A 9538-nucleotide genomic window follows, 5' to 3' on the forward strand; every position below is an offset into this window, starting at 1 on the left:
ATAGAGTAACAACGTACAAAGAAAGATTCAAGAGAGGATGAAGATTAACATCAAATACCCTTCAGTTCCCAACTAGGGAAGAACTCCAGCATCAGTTTTTCCAACTTAACGAAGACTGACATCCAAGTCTCTACACTGAATTTCGCCGGAGAATGGTTACATGCCGCTGTTCCTTTAATAATCAGACTGCAATTGTCGCCTGCATGTAAAGTCTGTACTTAAAGTTTGCCTACTGAGTACTGAATGCTCACTTGTTCTCCCCATCCATAGCTCTCATCCGCATGATGATAGAGCTCCCCTTCTCCCCATCTCCCCTTCTCCCCTTCTCCCCATCTCCCCTTCTCCCCTTCTCCCCTTCTCCCTATCTCTCCATCCGGTAGAGTAGCAACACATCCCTGCTAATACCAGACGTGATGCAGCCTGTCAGAATGCTCTTCAGAAGTTTTTTTTTTAGTTTATTCTTTAATCTCCTAATGAAGTACTGGATAGTCGCTGTCTTGCCTTCTTTATAACTGCATCGATATGTTGGGACCAGGTTCAGTCCTCAGAGATCTAAACACCCAGGAACTTGAAACTGCTTATTCTCTCTACTTCTGATCCCTCTATGAGGATTGGTATCTCTCTCCTTCCTGAAGTCCACAATGAGCTTTTTCGTCTTACTGACGTTCAGTGCAAGGTTGTTGCTGCGACACCACTCAACTAGTTGATATACCTCACCCCTGTTCGTCTTCTCGTCTCCATCTGAGATTCGTCCAACAATGTTTGCATTATTAGCAAATTTATAGGTGGTACTTGATCAGCTGACTCGATATGCACATGGATGTAAGGAAGATCGAGGGATATGGACAGGGTAGGAAGGAGGGATTAGAGTTTGAGTGCCTTTGATTTGATTTTTAGCTGGTATGGCAATACATTATGGGCCGAATGGTCTTTTCACGGGCTGTATATTTTAGGCTCTATGCTCTATGATATCTGTAAATTTATTCTAAATTTTCTTTCCATATGTAAAAACACGCGTATGCAGGACTGGGCTCTGGTGGCGCAATCGGTTAGTGTGCGGTACTTATATGGCAGTACGCGGCGGAGAAATGCCGAGGCTGTGAGTTCGATCCTCACCTAGAGCACTCGTGATTTGTAATGCTTGCAACGCCCGGGTGACTAGGCGTCTCTCAAGCTGAGCATTCCACTGGAATGTTACATTTCATTTTGTGCTTCTGAGACACCCTGCTTATTATTGGAATTAACTTCGAATCGATGCACCTTTAGTTTTGATCTGAGCAGGAGAGTGTGAGTTTACACCCAGGGCTGAGTGCTCAGTCCACTGCTGTTCACTCTGCCGTTCCACGACTGTGCTGCAACACACAGCTCGAATCACATAATCAAGTTCGCCGATGACACGACCATGGTAGGTCGCATCACAAAGAACGACGAGTCAGCTTACAGAGAGGAGTTGCAACGGCTAACGGTCTGGTGCAGAGCCAACAACCTGTCTCTGAGTGTGAGCAAAACAAAAGAGATAGTTGTTGACTTCAGGAGGGCACAGTGTGACCACTTCCCGCTGAACATTGACGGCTCCTCGGTAGAGATCGTGAAGAGCACCAAATTTCTTGGTGTTCACCTGACGGAGAATCTCACCTGGTCCCTCAACACCAGCTTCATAGCAAAGAAAGCCCAGCAGCATTTCTACTTTCTGCGAAGGCTGAGAAAGGTCCATATCCCACCATCCCTCATTACCACATTCTACAGGGGTTGTATTGAGAGCATCCTGAGCAGCTGCATCACTGCCCGGTTCGAAAATTGCACCATCTCGGATCGCAAGACCCTGCACCGGATAGTGAGATCAGCTGAGAATATCATCGGGGTCTCTCTTCCCGCCATTACGGACACTTACACCACACGCTGCATCCGCAAATCAAACAACATTATGAAGGACCCCAAGCACCCCTCATACAAACTCTTCTCCCTCCTGCCGTCTGGGAAAAGACAGCGAAGCCTGCGGGCTCTCATGATCAGAGTGTGTAACAGTTTCCTCCCCCAAGGCAATACCCGGAGCCTGGACTGACACCAACCTACTGCCCCCTACTGTGCGTACTTTCTTGTTTATTATTTATTGTACTGCCTGCACTGTTTTGTGCACTCTATGCAGTCCTGGGTAGGTCTGTAGTCTCGTGTAGCTTTCGAGTTTTTTTACGTAGTTCAGTGTAGTTTTTGTGTTGTTTCATGTTGCACCATGGTCCAAGAAAACGCTGTCTCGTTTTTACTGTGTACTGTACCAGCAGTTATGGTCGAAATGGCAATAAAAAGTGACCTGACTTCAATTGACAACATACACACTAATTTCAGAAACCCACCCTGACAATCTGGTTCCTCACTTCTCCCTCTGTTGTCTGTTTCTCTCTATCCACACGCACGGTCCGCTACTGAACAGAACAAATCTCACTGCAATACGTAGGAACATATATTTACTGATAATAAATGTACGTCGAACTTTGAAGAACCAAAGCAACAGGAAAATGTATTCGATTTTTTTTCTCTCCCTGTGGATCTAACTGGATTCTGTCTGGCAGTGTAATCGATATTTGAAAATAAAAATGACAGTGGAAAGCCGAATAAAAAAGAGGCGGCTGTAATGACCGTTCATCACGAGCGGAGTAAAGAATGGACCATGGAGACAGGAGGAACTCCAGATACGAATATCTGAAATAAAAAAATTGCTGCAGGAGCTCAGCGGGTCAGGCAGTTAACGTGTGCGAGGGTAATGGACAGTGAATGACAGTGAACGAGGGTAATGACAGTGAAGAGTCCAAACTCTTCCCAGAAGTTTTCAAATCTAAACTGAGGTGAAAGAGGGACGATGGCCTGTGGGAGGAGTGAATTCCCTCTGGATATCGCTGCTGCCCAACCCTGTTCACTTTATCATCCTGAAGGTAAATCCCCCAAAGCTTCCCTCCAAGTCTCTGTTTTCTGAGGATATACCTGAGGTCCCTCTTTTACTTTAGACAGGAACATCAAAAAAAAGTGCAGCTGTTGGTTATTCAGCCCATCAAGCCTGTCCTGCCAGTCGATACTACTAATGAATGTTTGCTCTCTCACAACTTCTCTCGTGTTCCAGGTCCACATTCTTCTAAATCCCCCAGTCTTTGAAAATGTATCCCCTTCCTCATTATGTACCGCCAGTGATCTAATCACAGCAAACCTCTAAGGGAGAGAAATCCAGCAATTCACAGTTTTCTGTGGGAAGAAATTGCGATCGCTGTCAGTTGCAAATCAGCCCCATTATGTCCACTTGTTGAAAGCTCTCTTGCAAATGGAAACATATCCCTTGGGTGGGGTAAGTGGAGATTACACGGAATCCGCGTGATCGCAGGTGTTTAACCTGGATGTCCCAGTTTCCCACAACATCCCAGTATATATGTGTGATTTAGGTTTATTTCAATGTCTCTTTACATGTAGGTGAGCGGTAGAATGCGGATGAGAGCACGTGGTAACTGCAGGGGAATATAAATGGCTGGGGCACATTTTGTTTAAAATAGTCCTTGATGGCTAGCATGGAGTTAATGTGTTGAAAAGCCAATTTCCACGCTGTTTATTTCTCTGACTCCCTCTCAACATTAACCCTGTTGTGTCCTCTCAGCTTTTGTCTGGTTCAAATAGATCACACCTCATTCTTTAATCTCCAGCTATTCATGATAGGGCAGCACCTTTGATCCAGCAATTCGCTGACCTAATATCTTCTGGACTGTCAACATGTACATATTCTCTCTGAAATAAGGGATTCAGAACTGTACACAGTGGTCGAGGTGTGGCTGTGCTAACACTTGGCACCGTTGTATTTCCAATCTCCAGCCCTGTTGTAATAAATACCATTCTGCCATTTGCCGCCTTCACTGCTTGATGCACCATCACACTAACTATTCTACATCTCACACGCAAGAACATCTCACGTGTAAACTCCTGGAGACGATTCATCTTCCCTCACACTTTCCAGCATTAACCTCCATGTGCAGACTTTTCATTTATTCTTTCTATCTATCAGTGTGCAAGTCCAAATTTGTGCATTGCAACTGGCCCTTTCGAGTTGTCAGCAAACTTGGAAACAAACGTTGACACACGCTTACAAGTGGGAATACAGACGATGACTGTGTCGGGTATGGGCCGACTCGAAGCGACGAGACCCGAGCTCGAGTGCATATGGAAGTAACAGAGTGAGGAGTGACCCAAGGTTTTGAAGATTTATGAAACAGGGCAGATAGAAATTGCCTGTTGTCGGAGCCGTGGGCAAGAGAGTGCCTGGCTCTGCTTGCTGCTCCGCGGGGTTTGCACGTCTCTGTGCTGGCCTGAGACTGTGACCTGCAGCTGGTGTACTTCTCGCCCTGGTGCAGTGATGCCTGACTTTCCAACCTTTAGTTCTGAATATTGTGTGCGTGCTGTTATTTTTGTTCGATATTTCTCTCTCTCTCTCTCTCCATAGTCGGTGTTTGACACTCTTAATGAGCTTTATTGTGTTTCTTTGCTTCGTGGCTGCCTGTGAAGAGACGAATCTCAAGGTTGTATAGAGTCTGAACACTTTGTTTAGAAATGTACTTTGTCGTGCGCACCACACAGTATTTGGACAGATAGGTTAAATTTCTCACAGAAATAAATCAAAGCGCATTTGCATTAACTTTTAATGCGCAAGAAATTAATCTGTAATATACACAAGATGCTGGAGGAACTCAGCAGATCAGGTAACATCGATGAAAGTGAACCAACACTCTTCAGCTTTCTTTTTCCGAACCACATTGCCTGCCGGAGAGCTGAGCGCCCAGTTCAGCCCGGGTCAGTAGGACGGTCTGGACTATTACATCCACCACGAGGTGTTGCGCTGAATCACACATTCCTGTGCAGTGACTTATGTAATTCATTCTCGGCAATAAACCCATTACACTTCTAATGGAAGCTCCCTGCGGGTTAACTCTGCCATTCTCTCTCATTCTGCTGACAAGAAAGATGAACACTGAGAGCAAATGACATTTCAAACATTACTGCAGGTAATCTTGTGTGGACATTTCTGTGGGATGTAATCTTCGCGAGAAGTCGCTTGTTTTTGCTGAGAAGTCGCAAGACTTAAATATATCTCGGTGTCTTCCTTGCCACCTTCTATCGTCGCGATTTATTAAGAACTTCAGGAAGGACATTAAATAAAATAAAGTTAGGTTTAAGCGGAGCAGCCACTGTGGAAGTGGCCAGTTTTGGTGTAGAGAGCGTCAGAGATGCTTGGCTCAGTGTTTGACACCAGAGTCTTGAGCGAGAAGGGGCGGAGGCTCCAAGGAAGTTTCTGGAAGGCTTCGTTCTTTCTTTGACTATTAGTGCAGATACAGTGCAGTGTGAATGCGTCCAGAGTCACTGGTGTATTCCTCGTGTTCTTCATGAGACCTACAGCCTCCCTGATAATAAAGATTTCACGTACAGCTCACTGCAAACCGTGTTAGGAGACCGAACGGCAAATCGTTTCGGGGAAGGGGGAGGGGGTTGTGACTCTGCTGGCAAAGTCAATGAAAGCAAAATCTTTGACTAGACTAGGATTGGAAGATGTAGAAACCATCTGTATATATTTATGAAATAGCAAGTATTAAATTACATTATCGATGTTACATACATGCCTCCGGTCAGTGGCAAGGATATGACAACGACAGATTGAAAAGCCGTGTTAAACGATCAATTTTACCATAATGACGGGAGATTTCAATACACAGGTTGACTCGGGAAAACAGGCTGGTGATGGAACGCCAGAGAAAGAATTTGTGGAATGCCGGCGAGATGGATGTTAGAGCAGCTTGTGGTTGAGCAGGCTAAAGAACAGGCTGCTGTGGGTTGGATATTGCGTAATGAACCAGATTTGATCAGGGATGTTGAGGTTACTTCCTGAGGAGGCAGTGATCATAATAGCAATTCGCCCTACATATTGAGAGGGAAAGCCTGACATTAGATATTATCAGCTTTTCAATGGTGTAAACGGAACTACAGACACTTGAGAGCTAGTTGTCCAAAGTTAATTGCAAGGATGGGACTTGCGAGGATGACGGCAGAGCGACGATGCCTGGTGTTTCTGGGAGGAATTCTGAAGGTGCGGGGCAGATAAAGCCCAAGGGAGAGGTATTCTAAAGCAACCAGAGCTGAGAGGGGATGTCAACGACAGCGCGAAAGCAAAAGAAAATTCACAGAATGTAGCAAAAAGTAGTGGGAATCTAGACGATCGGGGAGACATTAAAACCCAAAGTGGTGGCATCAGTCAGTCTCGTGAGACCATGGATCTGCGCCTGGAAAGTCTTGCTTCATTCGTGCCGTCGCGGTGAGGCGACGCTGGAGTGTCCTCTCCAGGGCGCAGGGCTGAGCAAGGTTGTATGGAAGTCCGTCAGTTGCCCAAGCAGCAAGTCTCCCCTCTCCACGCCACCGGTGCTGTCCAAGGGAAGGGCAAAGGACGATGCACCTTGGCACCGGTATCGTCACTGGAGTTGCCAGAACGAGGCTGAAGGCAACGTCGGACAGCCTTAGGGTCTCCAGCTCCGGATTTGTCCTCAGGGTTTACTCCCGAAGCCTTTCCCATGAGTGGGCATGACCGCAAGGCAGCGGAGGTTTGAAATCAGAGATTCCCTCTCTTAGATGGGCTGCCTTCCCAGGCTGACGAGCTCCATCTACCTGTGAACCAAAAGAAGGCTACTAAAAATGCAATAAGGAGAGGTAAATAAGATCAAATAAGAAGGTACGCGAGTGAAAATCTAAAAAGAATGCATTTTTAGGAAATATAAATATTACAATAGATGAGACAATGCACATCGGAGCGCTGGAGAATGACTGGAGAGGTAGCAATGAGGGATTAAGAAATGGTTGACAAGCTTCAGTATCAGCGTTGTTCCTCAGTTTGGTAGACACTGGCAAATGTAAGAGTACTGAACGGTTGGAGGAATAGGGACAGTAAATGCTGTTTCTAAGGTGAAAGACCTTGGGAGGCGGGTTGGTCTGTAGATGAGTAAGTCACATACCAGATAGACTACATCCCATGGTTCGAAAGAGCTACTTGAAGGGATTGTAGCGATCCTTACGAAGATTGTAAGATTCTGAAATGTTTCTGGAGAACCGGAAAATCACAACTGTCATTCCACTTCAAGAAGGGATGGATCAAAAGACGGGAAATCTATACATAATTTGGCGGCCGAAATGCAAATACTTGTTTGACAAATCTGTTGGAATTCTGTAGGAAATAACAGTGAAGGTAGAAAAAGTATAGTCAATGGATGTTGTTCCCTTGGATTTTCATAAGGTCTTTGACAGGGTGCTGCATATGAGACTGCTAAACCAGAATGGAAACGTGGTCTTATAAGAAAGGTGATATGCTGAACGGCAGGGCACAAAGAGTGGAAATAAAGGGGACTTTTCTTCTGATTGGTTGCCAGTAACTAGGAGTTATTCTGCACGGGATAGTGCAGGAAATATTTATTTTCATGCTATAAGGCGATAAGACCATAAGATATAACAGCATAAGTAGGCCAATCGACCCATTAAGTCTGCTCCGCCATTCAATCTTGGGCTGACCTACTTCTTCCAGACATCTCCACTCCCGTGCCTTCTCCCAATACCCTTTGATGCCTTATATAATTAAGAAGCGATCAATCTCTGCCTTAAGTACACCCAAGGACTTGGCCTCCACACCCGCACGTGGCAACGAACTCCACAGATCTACCATTCTCTGACTAAAGTAATTTCTCCGCATCTCTGTTCTCAATGGACGTCCTTCAACCCTTACGTCGTGCATTCGTCTTACCCTCCCCTACCATGGGAAATAACGTTGCAATATCTAATCTGGTCAGGCCATTTAACATTGGGAAAGTTTCTATCAGATATCCCCCTTGTTTTCATGAGCTCCGGGGAATACAGACCAAGAGCTGCCAGACGTTCCTCATACCTGGAATCATTCTCCTGAATCTTCTCTGAACCCTCTCGAATGTCAATATATCCTTTCTAAAATAATGACCCCAAAACTGCACACAATACCCCAAGTATGGTCTCACGAGTGTATTATAAATCCGCAACATCACGTCTCTGCTATTATATTCTGCACCTCTAGAAATTCTATACCGTCATCTTTAAAACCGACTCAACCTGGAGCTTAACCTTCAGGGTATCCTGCAGAATGACTCCAAAGTCCCGTTGAATCTCTGCATTTTAAATGTTCTCCCGATCTGAATAATAGTTTGCGTATTTATCTCTTCAACCAAAGTGCAGGACCATACACTTACCAACGTTGTACTTCATTTGCCATTTTTTCTGCCCATTCCCCTAAACCAGGGGTGTCAAACTCATTTTAGATCATAGGCCGGATTGAGCAAAATGCAGCTTCATGCGGGCCGGATCAGTCGGACGCGTGCGAACGCAGCTTTCGTTGCCTCCGTTTTTTCAGCCTGCTCTCATGTGTCTCAGTCTCTGCTATAACCACAAAGTGTTTCACTTTACAAATTCCGTTTCTTATGAAGAAGACTGCCGAGCAAGACTGCCGAATAAACACTAAAAACCCTGAAAACCTGGTACCTGAATAAACTCAGCATTAGCCATATCATACGCCATAGGCGCTTCGACTACTGGGGCCAGCTTTAATAGTAATTATATATTACCTCGCGGGCCAAAGATAATTCCGCCGCGGGCCTTGAGTTTGACATATATGCCCTAAACTATCTAAGTCTCTCAGCAGGCTATCTGTTCCTTCAACACTACTCGCAACTGTACTAATCTTTCTTTCATTTGCAAATTTAAACACAAATCCATTAACCCATAGTCCAATTCATTGACATACATCGTCAAAAGCAGTGGTCCCAGCACTGACCTCTGTGGTTCTCCACTAGTAACCGGCAGCCAGTCAGAATAGGATCCTTTTATTCACACTCTCTGTTTTCTGCCGATCAGCCAAAGCTCCACCCATGCAGAAAATTTCCCTGTAATCCCATGGGCTCGTATCGGGCTAAGCAGCCTCATGTGCGCACCTTGTCAAAGGCCTTCTGAAAATCCAAATACACCACATCTACTAAGTCTCCTTTGTCTACCGTGCTTGTCACTTTCTCAAAAGTTTGCGGTTTGTACATTAGACAGGATTTTCCGTTCAAGAAGCTCTGCTGGCTTTGGCCTGTCTTGTCATGTGCCTCCAGGTACTCCTGTAAGGTCATCCCTACCATGAGCTTCCAACCACTTCTCAACAACTGATGACAGGCTAACAGGTCTTTAGTTTCCTTTCTGCTGCCCCCACCCTTCTTAAATAGCGGAGTAACATTTGCAATTTTCCGGTCATCTGGTACAGTGCTGGAATCTGTCGATTCTTGAAAAATCATCGTTAATGCCCCCGCAATCTCTCCACATGAAAGTATATTCCATCAAGTCCAGGAGAGTTATCCGCCCTCAAATCAATAAGGTTCCTGAGCATCTTCTCAGACATAATTTTCCCTGCGCGTTCATCACTTCCCTGAAACTCTTTAATGCCCGATATACCGTAGATTTCTTCTACTGAGAAGAC

At 45.3% G+C, this 9538-nt stretch overlaps 1 non-coding gene across 1 annotated transcript; it reads left to right on the forward strand.

The window, feature by feature from the left end:
* The first annotated feature begins 1030 nt into the window (after positions 1–1030).
* trnai-uau (transfer RNA isoleucine (anticodon UAU)) lies at positions 1031–1124 on the forward strand. Its single transcript has 2 exons — positions 1031–1068; positions 1089–1124. It is a non-coding gene; the product is annotated as a tRNA-Ile (tRNA).
* Positions 1125–9538: the final 8414 nt, after the last annotated feature.

Source organism: Hemitrygon akajei, unplaced genomic scaffold (genome assembly GCF_048418815.1).
Source record: "Hemitrygon akajei unplaced genomic scaffold, sHemAka1.3 Scf000102, whole genome shotgun sequence".
Lineage (NCBI taxonomy): Eukaryota > Metazoa > Chordata > Chondrichthyes > Myliobatiformes > Dasyatidae > Hemitrygon > Hemitrygon akajei.